Source organism: Hemiscyllium ocellatum, chromosome 3, assembly GCF_020745735.1.
Source record: "Hemiscyllium ocellatum isolate sHemOce1 chromosome 3, sHemOce1.pat.X.cur, whole genome shotgun sequence".
In the NCBI taxonomy this organism is placed as follows: domain Eukaryota; kingdom Metazoa; phylum Chordata; class Chondrichthyes; order Orectolobiformes; family Hemiscylliidae; genus Hemiscyllium; species Hemiscyllium ocellatum.
The window spans coordinates 63,903,687-63,918,162 of record NC_083403.1 but is presented as its reverse complement, the minus strand read 5'-3'; the positions used below and the strand labels follow the sequence as shown (position 1 = coordinate 63,918,162).

At 42.1% G+C, this 14,476-nt stretch overlaps 1 protein-coding gene across 3 annotated transcripts in view; it reads right to left on the bottom strand.

Moving 5' to 3' along the window:
• Positions 1 to 11,414, bottom strand: part of LOC132832501 (amine sulfotransferase-like) — a 43,466-nt gene extending 32,052 nt beyond the window's left edge. Inside the window, exon 1 of one of the 3 annotated variants that reach the window (XM_060850579.1) lies at positions 10,991 to 11,414. The gene's annotated coding sequence lies outside the window, so the exon portion shown is untranslated. Of the gene's footprint in view, positions 1 to 5,586; positions 5,672 to 10,990 lie in introns of those variants that run through there. The other 2 variants (XM_060850559.1, XM_060850570.1) reach the window with 2 other exon arrangements.
• Positions 11,415 to 14,476: the final 3,062 nt, after the last annotated feature.

Here is a 14,476-nt window from a genome sequence, read left to right as displayed (position 1 = left end):
TACAAATCAACTTCCTATGTTAGTTAACTGCAATTGCAAATTCTCAAATCACTGTCTCCTGAACCCCAACATTATACCTATGTGATGCACATGTAGTCCTTTACACTTGCCTTACAGGACCATCATAGTAGTCACCTACCCCTCACCTGGGGCCTACCACGTGGCCTAATGCGATTTCTCTCAATATATTTGTCCCCTCCTTAATATGCCTCTACTTACCACCCTCTAGTTTGGACTTCCCCAATCCTTTTTGGCAGTGATATCTCCTTTAACCCTGTAGCAACCAGCTCTCGGGTCATCCTGAACAATTGATGTACAAGTCTCCAGCCATGTTTTCAGCCCTAGCATTGTGTTCAGCCTAGGCCTCTGACTACGACAGATGCACCAGGAAAGGTTAACTGGACGGCTGTCCTTGCAGATCCTGCTTGAGAAGGTCCTACATGGCTGGCCATTGGCTATTTCCTGGACTATAGCTGGTCATATCCCCTGACAGTGACTGGCCAAAGTTGATGGCTGACAACGGACAAGCCCCTGGACTGTGTGTCTGTGACTGAGGTACTGTCACCCCTGACAGAAATCCCAACCCCCGTCCACTGACAGGACTAAGGACTAGCCACCACCCAATATGCAGCTTTGGATGCATGAATATGCAGTGTGTCTGCTGCCTAGGCAGCTAGCTCATGCTGTGTTGGATTGACATTTCGCTGTTTCATAAAAGATGTTCTCGCAGCACTTGACAGATTCCTATGGACAAAGATCTTGTCTGTGTCTGCACAAAAAGACCACATCAATCTAGAAGTACAGAGCCTTATGCTTACCAATTTGTAAGGATACTGAGCATGCAGGCAAGTGCTAAGTGATTGAGGGCAATCTGTTCCAATCCATGAACAGAGTGCCGGCCTGTATGGTCAGTGTTCTCACAACAGCTTTTGAACATTTGTTGCTGATGCACCCTGCAATGCAGCTCTGTATATCTGCTAAATGGTTCAGTGAGATGCCATAAGGACAATAAAGGACTGCCAAATATCAGATGGGCAAGGTGTATGTGATTGGTGACAATGGGTGCTGGTCCAAGATATTTAGCCACAGAGGTTCTTCACTGTTAAATGCTGAGTGCAGTCACCAAGTACCCATGATTTCTAAGACAAGAATTCCCAAAATCCAGTTTCTGGGTGATGGCAGTAGTACAGAAGGCAGCATATCCATGAGGCGAGAGGAGCAGTAACCAAGGTTCATAACCAGCAATAATCCCTATTAGCAAGCAACCTGACCCTCCCAAGCAAGAATCTCACCTCAACACGTGGAACCTGCTTAAAAAGATGCAGGAAGGTGGGATAGGGTACACTTCAATTCTTGTGGGTTTCTGCCACATTTCTTGCCATAACCTACATCTTTCAGGTCCCTGAAAGATTTTGCCCATTATGAATATAAAAGCAGGTCATAGTCTAGGAATCCCCAACTATCTCCCAGTATCTGCCCACCAACTTCAAGTTGGAGAGTGTGAAGGGATGCGTTCCCTACTTGGAGTATATGCCAGCAACTCAAGAAAGCTCAGCATAATCCAGCAAACTTGATTGACCACCCGAGCCACCCCCAATTTAATGTCAGCAGCATATACCATCTAGTTGGCTTGCTGCAGGTATCTACAAGGCTAGATAGAGCTTATTGATTTGGAAAGAACTACTAACTCAAAGGACTAGGCACTGTATGTTTGGAGTACCACCATAAGTTCTCAAAGTCATGTTATTAAGACTTGGAAATATATCATTGTCACTTTTGCTTGATCCCAATTCCAGAACTTCCTTCTCAGCAGCACTGCGTTGTGTCAAACAGTTCAGCAATTTGAGAAGGCACCTCCTCACTTTCACCAGGGCAACTAGGGCTGGGAAATAAGTGTATGTCCAACTAATGTTGCCCACATCCCATGAACAAAAAAGGTGCAACTTAGGTTTTTTTTAAAATTAATTCAAGTTTAGAAATTGGTGGGAACAATTTTCCAAGAATGATGATTGACGTAAGGAACTTGATCTAGTAATGTTCTAAAAACCTATATTGTTGTTATGGTTAAATTGTAAACTTTTACAATGTATACTCAGATTAAATCTTTTAACATTTAGATTGAGGGATTATGTTTAAAACAGCAATAGAGATTTCAAAGGTTAACTTTAAAGTCTGTTCAGAGCAAACCATATTTTTTCAATGAAAGCAGTTAGAAACCTCCTCCAGAATCTTCATCTTGGGAAGAAGAGAACAAATATGGATTATAGTCACATTGTTTCACAAGTCATAGTCCTGGTGAAATATTCCACTTCAGCTTTTATATTTAACAGAATAAGATTACACATTTAGCAGATTTCACCAATGGTCAGTATATTCTGAACAGTATAGAGATTAAATTTAATTAACTTTTTCAGGCAAACTAAACAAAAATAGCATCCATCAAAACAGTTAACAAGGCAACAGTAGTTTATTAAAAGTGCTACTATTTTGGCAACCCAGTATTGCTTATCCTGGTATCTTGCCCAGATTTGTTGGGGTTACCTTTGGTTTTTACAATGTATTATTGTACATTCACACCACTTAGCACAGTTAATAATCTTGATCAAGAACAAGATAAGAATATCAGTATTTGCTGAGGTAATCAAAGTTACCATTTTAGGTCAATGACCTTTCATCCAGGAATGGGAGAAGTTGAAAATGTAACCCAGTCAAGTAGGTGAACTGGAGTTGATGGGGAAAAAGAAACAAACAAGACTTTGCACTAAGAGTGGAGACATCAGAGATTAAATGAGGAAAGAGAATTATTTGGGAGAGTCAAAAGGAGTGGTAGTAGAGAAGAGTAAAACTACAACAGACAGGTGAACGCAGCACAAGCAATTGCTGGCTAAAGGCCAGAAAATGCAAAAAGGACAAAACCCCTGACATTGAGAAAATGAAACAAAATTGTATGGAATTATGGCCTGAAATTGTGCAATGGAAAGGGTTGTATTGCTCAGCACTAATTGCTGCTGAGGCAAGGGTCAAATGCAGACTGTAAAGTATCAAATCAAAAAAAGGTGAGGCCTGTTTTTGAAAGTCATATTGAGATTTACTGGAAGACTGCATGGGGGCAGAGGAAGGGATTGGAGAATGATTTTTTTTTCCCCTAGAAGCTCCGTTCTCCAGGAGATTGCACCAATGAGTGACATTGAATTGTAGGAGTATACCAATTGTTATTTCACTTGGAAGGTATTTTGGTTCTTAGAATCTGAAAAGTGATGAATTAGAGAGCAATTGCTGCAACTCACTTACATGGAAATGATATTTAGGGGTAATTGTGAGAAGAAATCATATTCAACCATTTCACCCAATTCCAGTATTCTCCCTCCATCTGCCCTCCTGCATACATTTGAGCTATGACACCCTAAGACCTAACATCTTAAGATGTCCTAGGCCCAACCATCTTCAGATGCTTGATTAATGATCTTCCCTACATCACAAAGGAGGTTGAAAGTGAGGATGTGCAATGATTGTACAAACATTCAGCACCATTCATGGCTTCAGATCTTGAAGCAGTCTACGCTTAAATGCAACAAAATCTTGACAATATGCAGGCTTGGGCTGACAAATATCATAGCTTGGTGTGAACATTACTTGCCTATTACCAATAAGAGACAAACTAACTGTAGTAACTGTAACAAGGTCAGCTAAGTGCACCACAGAATTCCCTGACTGAACCGGACTGAGGAGCCCTGGCTGGCAGATAAGAAAGGAGTGTTGGACAGCTGGTTCATTCAGATCTAGCTCTGAGGGATCTTGGTCAGTGTCAAAGACTCTCCATGTAAATAAAGGGTGACGTGGTGACAGGATACTGGTCTCTGGAATTATTTCACTAATGACTGCCCTTTAACATTCAATGGTGTTAACATCACTTAATTCCCAACTCAAAGTCCTGGGGGTTACCACTGACCAGAAACTCAATTGGATTCATGTCATAAATATTATGGACCAGACCAAACCCCCCCAAAATATATTAAGATTGCAATGACGCTACATTTTCTTATTAGAAAGATGCGTACGGCGTGCTGTTCCTGATACAATTAGACTGGTCAAACACTGACTTTAAGCAAAACACTATTTTTACACTACAGGTGAGATAAAAACAAAAGAAAATGTTTGGCTTGACTGTGACTCTATTGGAATACAGCCAGTCTTACAGCTAAAAAACAGACTTTTCAATTCAACTAGTTTGTGCCGACCAGATATCTTAAACTGATCTGGTCCCACTTGCCAGCATTTGGCCCATATCCCACAGGTGGCACGGTGACAGTGGTTACCACTGCTGCCTCACAGCACCAGAGACCCAGGTTCAGTTCCCACCTCAGGCAACTGTGTGGAGTTTGCACATTCTCAGTGTCTGCGTGGGTTTCCTCCAGGTGCTCCGGTTTCTTCCCACAATCCAAAAAAGTGCAGGTTAGGTGAATTGGCCATGCTAAATTGCCCATAGTGTTAGGTGAAGGGGTCAATGTAGGGGAATGGGTCTGGGTGGGTTGCTCTTCGGAGGGTCGATGTGGACTTTTTGGGCCGAAGGGCCTGTTTTCACACTGTAAACAATCTAAACCCTTCCACCACTCCCTCGGACAGCTTTTGCCATACATGCACCACCCTCTGCATTAAAAAGTTGTCAGGTCTGTTTTACATAGTTTCCCTCTCACCTTAAACTTATGCCCGCCAGTTTTGGGCTCAACTACCCTGCAAAAAAGACCTTGGTTATTTATCCTATCCATGCCCCTCATGATTTTATAAACCTCTAAATGTAACCTCTCAGCCTCTGACACTCCAGGAATCAGCCCCAACCACTCAGCCTCTTTTCTAGCTCAAATCCTCCAAGCATGGCAACAGTCTTGTAAATCTTTGTGGAACCTTTGCAAGTTTCACAACATATTTCCTATTCTAAAATATTATTGAAAGTAAGTCTTTCTCTGGGGATTGACAGTGCAAAACTGGAGACAAAATGTTTTACCTTCTATAGTTCAAGTTCACCTGAGTTGGCAAGTAAAATTCTATTTTGCTGCTTATTACTATAAATACTTTCAATTGACAGATTTACTCATGTTCAGCCCATAGAAATATGTTCAGTTCATTCCCAAGTACATTAAATCAAATGAGGATATTGGGATTTCTTAATCTTCTCATATTTTCACTATTTGAAAATCACAAAACAGGTCGAGTCTTGCAACATTCTCTCCAACAAAGCAAAAACAGAACTTCGCTAAAGTACCCGAGAGAGCAGGTCCCATTATAACTCAATTGAAGTACTTTACCTCTGAAAGAACGAAAGTATACTTGTTCGAAAAGTCACATTCCAACATAATGAGACAAGCTTAAGGCCATATTATGAGTAGAATTGAAATTTGACTTAAATGTCAAATATACAATGCATCTATAGTTATTGACTCATTCCAGAAATGCAATTAACTTTAATTAAATAAAGCATGCATAACCCACAGCTAAGTAACTGATATATTTAAACTACTACTAAAAATAACTTCAGTATAGTATCATCACTAACACCATTGGAAAATCCAGTAAAATAGATAGTCTCACATGCAATTCTAGCAGGAGGAAGAGAACCTCAGCTTTTAGCTCTAAGAGAGAGGATAGGAGCTTCCGCATCCAGCTTCAAGTCCGCTGTAACTGCAGAAAGCTGACACTAAACAAACATTCAGGTTGTGAGAGAGCTTGACCCCACCCATTCAGACGGCTTCTATTCTTCCACCTTTTGAAAAAGATCCCAAGGTGTCACAAGCTGGCTATTTTACTGGCTGAGAGAGACGTCAAGCAGTCTGCTCAAAACCATTCTTCATCCCAAAAAGAAGACAAAATGCACCTCTTAAAGCCATTGCATTATCCCAATAAACAGTAGCTACAAAGGGCAGATCAGAGGCTAGTAATACTGCTGCAAGTATCTCACCTCCTAAATGCCCACAAGGCACAAGTCATTAGTGGGACAGAAGCTTCCTACTTGCCTGGATGGATGAAGGTCCAGCGACACTCAACATCCAGGAAAAAGCAACTCACTTGATTGACACCATCTGCAAGGATCCACTCCTCCACCACTGACACCATCCAGCCAGTGACATCCATGTCCCAGAGGAATTAGACAAAAGAAAATGAACAACGTCATACTGTCAGTTGTGCATTTCTCCACAATCTTCATTCAATCCAGACTCTGAACTTGCTATACTTAGTTTGCCCATGTCCACAGATACCATCACCAAAGAGCCATTGTCAGACTATAGACACTTAGAGAAATACAACACGGAAACAAACCGTTCAATCCCAACTCATACATGCTGACCAGATATCCTAAACTAAGCTAGTCCCATTTATCAGCACTTGGCCCATTTCCCTCTAAACCCTACCTATTCATATACCCATCCAGATGCCTTTTAAATGCTGCAACTGTACCAGCCTCCAACACTTCCTCTGGCAGCTCATTCCATACATGCACCACCCTTTGCAGGAAAAAGTTGCCCCTCATCTTTTCCCTCTCACTCTAAACCTATGCCCTCTAGCTCCGGACTCCCTCACTCCTGGGAACAGACTATCTATTTAGCCAATTCATGTCCCTCATGATTTTATAAACCTCTATGAGGTCACCCCTCAGCCTCTGATGCTCCAAGGAAAACAGCCCCAGACTATTCAGCCTCTTCCTATAGCTCAAATCCTCCAACCCTGGCAACATCCCTATAAATCTTTTCTGAATCCTTTCAAATGTCACAACATACTTCAGATAGGAAGGATACCAGAATTACACACAATATTCCAAAAGTAGCCTAACCAATGTCCTGTACAGCTGCAACATGCCCTCCCAACTCCTATATTCAATACTGACCAATAAAGGAAAGCACACCAAATACCTTCTTCACTATCCTATCTACCTGCGACTCCACTTTCAAGGAGCTATGAACCTGCACTCCAAGGTCTCTTTGTTCAGCAACACTCCCTAGAACCTTATCATTAAGTGTATAAGTCCTGCTAAGATTTGCTTTCCCAAAATGCAGCACCTCACATTTATCTAAATTAAACTCCATCTACCACTCCCCAGCCATTGGCCCATCTGATCAAGATCCCATTTTACTCTGAAGTAACCTTCTTTTCTGTTCACTACATCTCCAATTTTGGTGTCATCTGCAAACTTACTAACTAACCTCCTATGTTCACATCCAAATCATTTATATAAAATTACTAAAAGCAGTGGACTCAGCATCCACCCTTGTGGCACTCCACTGGTCACAGTCTTCCAGTCTGAGAAACAAGCCTCCACCCTATGAGCCAGTTATGTTTCCAAACAGCTACTTCTTCCTGTATTTTAGGAGATCTAACCAGTCTCCCAATCCTGTCCCTCAGGATTCCCTCCAACATCTTGCCCATAACTGATGTCAGGCTCAGTCTATTGTTCCCTGGCTTTTTTTTATAAAAAAGAACACCTTTCTTAAACAGTGGCACCACATTAGCCAACCTCCTGTCTTCTGGCACCTCACCTGTGACTATCAAAGATACAAATATCTCAGCAACGGGCCCAGCAATCACTTCCCTTGCTTCCCATAGAATTCTACGGTACACTTGGTCAGGTTCTGGGGATTTATCCACTTATGCATTTCAAGACATCCAGCACTTCCTCCTCTAATGTGGAGATGTTTCCAGATGTCACCATCCATGTCCCCACATTCTGTATCTTCCATGTCCTTCACCCAGTAAACACTGATGCAAAGTACTTGTTTAGTATCTCTCCATCTCCTGTGGCTCCACACATAGGTTGCCTTGCTGATCTTTGACCAAGGTTGATCTTTGATTCTCTCCCTAGTTACCCTTTTGTCCTGCATGTATTTATTAAAACCCTTTAGACTCTCCTTAACTGTAAGTGCCAAAGCTATCTTATGCCCCTTTTTGCCCTGAGACTAAATTCATGCTTCAAAGTAATTAGCCCACAACACACTGGACATGTCCTCAACTATAGCTCATTGTTTAGGATCTCTGACAGATTTACTGCCACTATCATTATTCCTGACAGGACCGGATTCATCTAGTGGGGTGGATTACTAGGTTGCATTCCTCTATAGGATCGTTTCTTGCACAATAACCACAGCAGCATCACTACCTCTGGTTCAAAACATCTAGGTTCATGTCCACTTGCCACAGAGGTGAGTCATGAGGTTTCTGAACTGGTTTATTTTGACAGATTTGGCACAAGTTACATTAGTAGGATTGATATTCTTATAGAGAGGGACTTCAATGTTCAGTCTTCATTTACAAGGTCCAGAGATACTCCACCTCCCTTCACATTGAACAGTACTTAATGTACTTCTCAGTATTAACCCTTCCAAACCTTTGCAGTGCAGGAAATGTTGGATGACTGAAGAAATTGAAGTTTTGGTCAAAACAATTTTATATGTCATGGATGGAGTGAATCCCTAGAAGACTATAAAAGGCAATAGGAATATACTAAAGAGGGAAATCTGGAGGGTGAAAAAATAAAAGGGATATGAGATAGCTTTGCTGAAAATGTGTTGCTGGAAAAGCACAGCAGGTCAGGCAGCATCCAAGGAACAGGAGATTCGACGTTTCGGGCATAAGCCCTTCTTCAGGAATGAGATAGCTTTGGCAAATTGGGTTAAGGAGAATCCAAAGGCATTCTATAAACACGGAGGCCAGACGAGTAACAAGTAGAGAATAGGCAGCCTTGCTGTTCCTTAAGGGCCCTATGTGTGGAACAGCAGGAGATGGGGAAAATACTAAACAAGTACTTTGCATCAGTGTTCACTGTGGAGAAGGAAGTAGGGAAACAAACAGTGACATCTTGAAAACCATCCATATTACAGGAGGAGGTGATGTTGGAAGTCTTACAAATGCATAAAAGTGCATAAATCCCCAGGATCTATTTCTAGGATACACCTTAACTCTGTGGGAAGTTTAGGAAGTGATTGCTGGGCCCCTTGCTGAGATACTTAGATCACCGATAGTCACAGGTGAGGTGCTGGAAGACTGGAGGTTGGCTAATGTGGTGCCACTATTTAAGAAAGGTGGTAAGGAAATGCCAGGGAGCTATACACCAGTGACCTGATATCAGTGGTGGGCAAGTTGTTGGAGGGATTCATGAGGGACAGGAATTACATGTACTTGGAAAGGCAAAGAATATTACACCATGGCTTTATGTGTAGGAAAACAAGCCTCACTACATTGAGCTTTTTTGAAGTAGTAATGAAAAAGATTAATGAGGGAAAATTGTTGGACATGATCTATGGACTTTGGTAAGGCATTCAACACATTTCCTCATGTTAGACTAGTTAGCAAGTCTAGATCACATGAAATACAGGGTGAACTAGCCATTTGGATACAGAACTGGCTCAAAAATAGAAGACAGAGGGTATTGGTGGAGGGTTGCTTTTCAGACTGGAGGCCTGTGACCAGTTCAGTGCCACAAGGATTAGTGCTGGGTCTACTCTTTACTTAGAAGAATGATTTGGATGTGGACATAGGAGGTATGGTTAGTAAGTTTGCAGATGACACCAAAATTGGAGGTGTTGTGGACAACATAAAAAGGGACCTTGATCAGATGGGCCAAGGAATAGCAGATGGAGTTAAATTTAAAGAAACATTAGGTGCTGCATTTTGAAAAGACAAATCAGGGCAGGACTTCTACACTTAATAGGAAGGACCTGGGGAGTGTTGCTAAACAAAGAAACCTTGGGATGAAGATTTATATTTCCCTGATCCCAGATAGACAGGATAGTGAAGGTAGTGTTTAGTATGCTTGCCTTTATTGATCAGTGCACTGACTATAGGAGTTGGGAGGCCATGTTAAGACTGTTCAGGATATGGGTTTGGTCTTTTTGGAATACTCTGTGCAGTTCTGGTCTCCCTGCTAAAGGAAGGATGTTGTGAAACTTGAAAAGGTTCAGAAAAGATTTACAAGGATGTTGCCAAGGTTGGAGGATTTGAGCTATAGAAAGAGGCTGAATAGGCTCTGGAGCGTCAGAGGCTGAGGGGTGACCTTATAGAGGTTTATAAAATCAGGAGGGGCACAGAGGGTGATATCCAAGGTCTTTTCCCCAGGGTGTGGGAATCCAGGGTGAGAGGGCATAGGTTTCAGGTGAGAATGAAAAGATTTAAAAGGGACCCAAAGGTGGTGTATGTATGGAATGAGCTGCCAGAGGAGGTGATGGAGGCTGGCACAATTACAATACTTAAAAGGCATCTGGATGGGTATATGAATAGGAAGGGTTTGGAGGGATATGGGTCAAATGTGATTAGATTAATTTAGGATATCTGGCTGGCATGATGAATTGGTTTGAAGGGCCTGTTTCCATGTTGTACAACTGTATGACCTACACAAGGTGGGCAGATGCACTATCCTTCTTCACCCCACCTCCGTATTCCCAATCTGTCAACATGCCCCAACTCAAAAAAAAACACAAGAACTGCCCATCCTACAACTGCAGCAAGAATACCTCGGAGGGGCTGTCCTTCCAAAATGATAACCTGGCTTCTTTATTCTTTTGTAGGTGAATTTACCAGAATATGACCGACAAATGTTTTCTTCAGGATAGCAGTTCCCAGCTCAGCTATTAAAAGCTCAATTCCTGGCTTTTACTTGGATGTAATTTTCATAGTATCCTCCGGAGGGTCAAGACCTTGTACGAGTCCATATTTCTAACTGGTATTCCTTTCCTAACTTGGAATTTTTAAACACAAATCTGGAATTTGTGCTATTCAAAGAATGAATATACCAGAAATTTAATATCTTTAAAATTAAAACTGAACATTCAACATTTGTGGCTATGTTTCTAATGCTATGAAAGTTTATTTGGTTTAAAAAATATACTCCGTCGATCTAGTTCACCAATCAGCCAAACGGATCAAGAGCAAGCAACTTCGTCCAATACGCTGTACAAATAAGTTCGATAAATTATTACTACATACCATGCCAAAAGTTAAACTTACTTACCGTGAAGAAAGAGAGAGGAAAAACGAAACGTCGTTTCGAGAATAGGCTCTGGGGAACTGCCAATTTTAAATATGAGCAGTAACATATTCAAATAAGCGATATACCTCACTACCAATCAACAGCCGCCAAGGAGAAATAAACTGGCTTTCTAATAAGCGTTTTGACCTGGAGATACGGTTTCACAAAAAAAAGTCTGCAACGAAAAAGAACCTCGCAGTTCATTTACAACAAAAGAGATTATAAACCTGTTGAACAACATGCTTTGGTGAAAACAAAACCAGAAAGTGTTGGAGGAACTCAGCAGGTTTGGCGGCATTTGTGCAGAGAAAAACAGTTAACATTTCGAGTTCAGAACATTCAAAGCTCGTGGATCCAAGATGTTGACTGTTTTTTTCTCTCTTCACAAACGCCGCCAGACCCATCGAGTGCCTCTTCCTGTGTGTATTTGTGTTAGAACTCCACGCATTTGTTTTATGTTTATGTCTTGGTAGACTGGAGAAAATCCTCTGATTTAATAACTTTATTGGATTCCAGACGCAGCTGGGACGGCCTCAACAGTCAAGAAAATATTTAGGGAGCTGGGTCAGTGTCAAGGACTCTCCATGTGTGAATAAAAATTGTAGGGGACACTCCCAGCCTTTGTGCAGTTATTCCAGAGCCTATCTGACTGGGATTCCATAATGAAAAAAAATGTTTTAACGTCCAAAATTCATAGCAGGAGCATAGAATCCTCCTCACTTCCACTTCCTCTAAGATTCTAGCTGCCTTTATAAAACAAAATAATTTTGTCCAGAAATAACAAGTGTCGTTTCCGATTCGACAATGTTCAGCCAGTCTTTGACATCTTAACATAAGGTGTTTTGAGGATCTGCATCTCAAAGCACTGTTTGGATTTCCTGGAGAGTGCAGATTCCTTTCTGACATACTTAAAAAAAACTTACTGCTCGTAACCTTGGATTGCATATCATGGTTGTTAATAATTCACATTATATTTCTGTTGTTAAAAATCACACAACACCAGGTTATAGTCCAACATGTTTAGTTGGAAGCATTAGGTTTTGGAGCGCTGCTCCTTCTTCACAACCACCTGATGAAGGAGCAGAGCTCCAAAAGCTAGTGCTTCCAATTAAACATGTTGGATTATAACCTGGTGTTGTGTGATTTTTAACTTCGTGTATCCCAGTCTAACACCGGCATCTCCAAATCATTATATTTATGTTGTTTCTCTCATTGCCTCTTTGAAATTTCTAAGCTCTCACTTGCCATTAGCATGTGTAGCAACCAGAAGTTCAATCCGTTCATTCAAGTCAATTATATAATTTGTTAGACGTTGATGCCTGTCAATAGCCTGTTCCCACATTTCTTCCATATCTTTTGATCCCTTTAGCCCCAAGTATTACATCCAACTCTTTCTTGACATCACACAATGTTTTGGCCTCACACAAAAATAGAAATTGCTGGAGGAACTCAGCATCTGTGGAAAGAAAGCAGAGTTAATGTTTTGAGTCCAGTGATCTTTCTTCAGAATTTATTGTTTGTTTCAATTTCCTGCATCAGCAGTTCTGTGTTTCATTTTAATATTTAGACATGGACAGCTTTCTGTGGTGATGAATTCCATAGGCTCATCATTCCCTGGATGGAGAAATTTCATCTCAGTTCTAAATGATCTAACCCATATCCTTGGTCTCTGAACTCCTGCATCATTGGGAACATCCTTCCTGCATCTACTCTCTCTAATCCTGTTAGAATTTTATAAGTTTCTATGAGGACTCCCTCATTCTTCTGTATTCTTTTCATAGGTAGGCTTTTGGTAGGCTTGAAATGTCTCTGCATACGTGTAAGAACCAGGGGAGAATATTAGATTATAATACCAGGATGCTCAAAATACTGGGAGAGACATATAAATTAGCTTAAAAACTGGTGAGTTAACAGTGGAAATTAGAGTAAGTGATAAATTAAAATATTCTAAATCAGGTTATTGTGTTATGTTAATGAAAAGAGCTTAGTAAAAAAAGGCTATTGAGTTACACGCACTGATTGCCATGCGCAGTTCTGATATTGTGGTGAGAACAGAGATCTGGCTGAAGGAATAGTAGGACTGGTGTTAAATATTCTTGGTCACAGGGAGTTCAGGAAAGATAGATTAGATACCCTACAGTGTGGAAACAGGCCCTTCGGCCCAACCACACCGACCCTCCGAAGAGTAACCCACCCAGACCAACTTCCCTCTGACTAATGCACCTAACGCTATGGGCAATTTAGCATGGCCAATTCACCTGACCTGCACATCTTTGGACTGTGGGAGGAAACTGGAACACCTGGAGGAAACCCACGCCGACACAGGGAGAATGTGCAAACTCCACACAGACAGTCACGTGAGGCTGGAATTGAACCTGGGACCTTGGTGATGTGAGGCAGCAGTGCTAACCACTTAGCCACCGTGCAGCTGAAGAAGAGAAAAAAGGGAGGCGGTGGGATTGCTAAAGGAGACCAATGCAGTGTTGGAGAAAGCAGATATCTCTGAAGGTTAAATAACAGGATCAATTTGGCTGGAGCTGAGGAACAGAAGAATGCTTGCTGTAATCTGCGGGCCAACAATGAGTGGTGAGCACACGATGGAACAAATCTGCAAGAAGATTCTCAGATGTAGACTTGGATAGTAACTGTGTTAAGGGCAGAGAGGGCCAAGCATTCTTAGTTCATATTCATGAAAATTTCCTGCAGGAGAGTGTGTGTCCAGATCAGTGGTGCTGGAAGAGCACAGCAGTTCAGGCAGCATCCAAGAAGCAGCAAAATTGACGTTTCGGGCAAAAGCCCTTCATCAGGAATAAAGGCAGATAGCCTGAAGCGTGGAGAGATAAGCTAGAGGAGGGTGGGGGTGGGGAGAAAGTAGCATAGAGTACAATAGGTGAGTGGGGGAAGGGATGAAGGTGATAGGTCAGGGAGGAGAGGGTGCAGTGGGTAGGTGGAAAAGGAGATAGGCAAGTAGGGCAAGTCCGGACAAGTCATGGGGACAGTGCTGAGCTGGAAGTTTGGAACTAGGTTGAGGTGGGGGAAGGGGAAATGAGGAAACTGTTGAAGTCCACATTGATGCCCTGGGGTTGAAGTGTTCCGAGGCGGAAGATGAGGCGTTCTTCCTCCACCTCGGAACACTTCAACCCCAGGGCATCAATGTGGACTTCAACAGTTTCCTCATTTCCCCTTCCCTCCCCCCCCCCCCCCCCACCCTAGTTCCAAACTTCCAGCTCAGCACTGTCCCCATGACTTGTCCGGACTTGTCCTACCTGCCTATCTCCTTTTCCAACTATCCACTCCACCCTCTCCTCCCTGACCTATCATCTTCATCCCCTCCCCCACTCACCCATTGTACTCTATGCTACTTTCTCCTCACCCCCACCCTCCTCTAGCTTATCTCTCCACGCTTCAGGCTCACTGGCTTTATTCCTGATGAAGGGTTTTTGCCCGAAACTTCGATTTCGCTGCTCC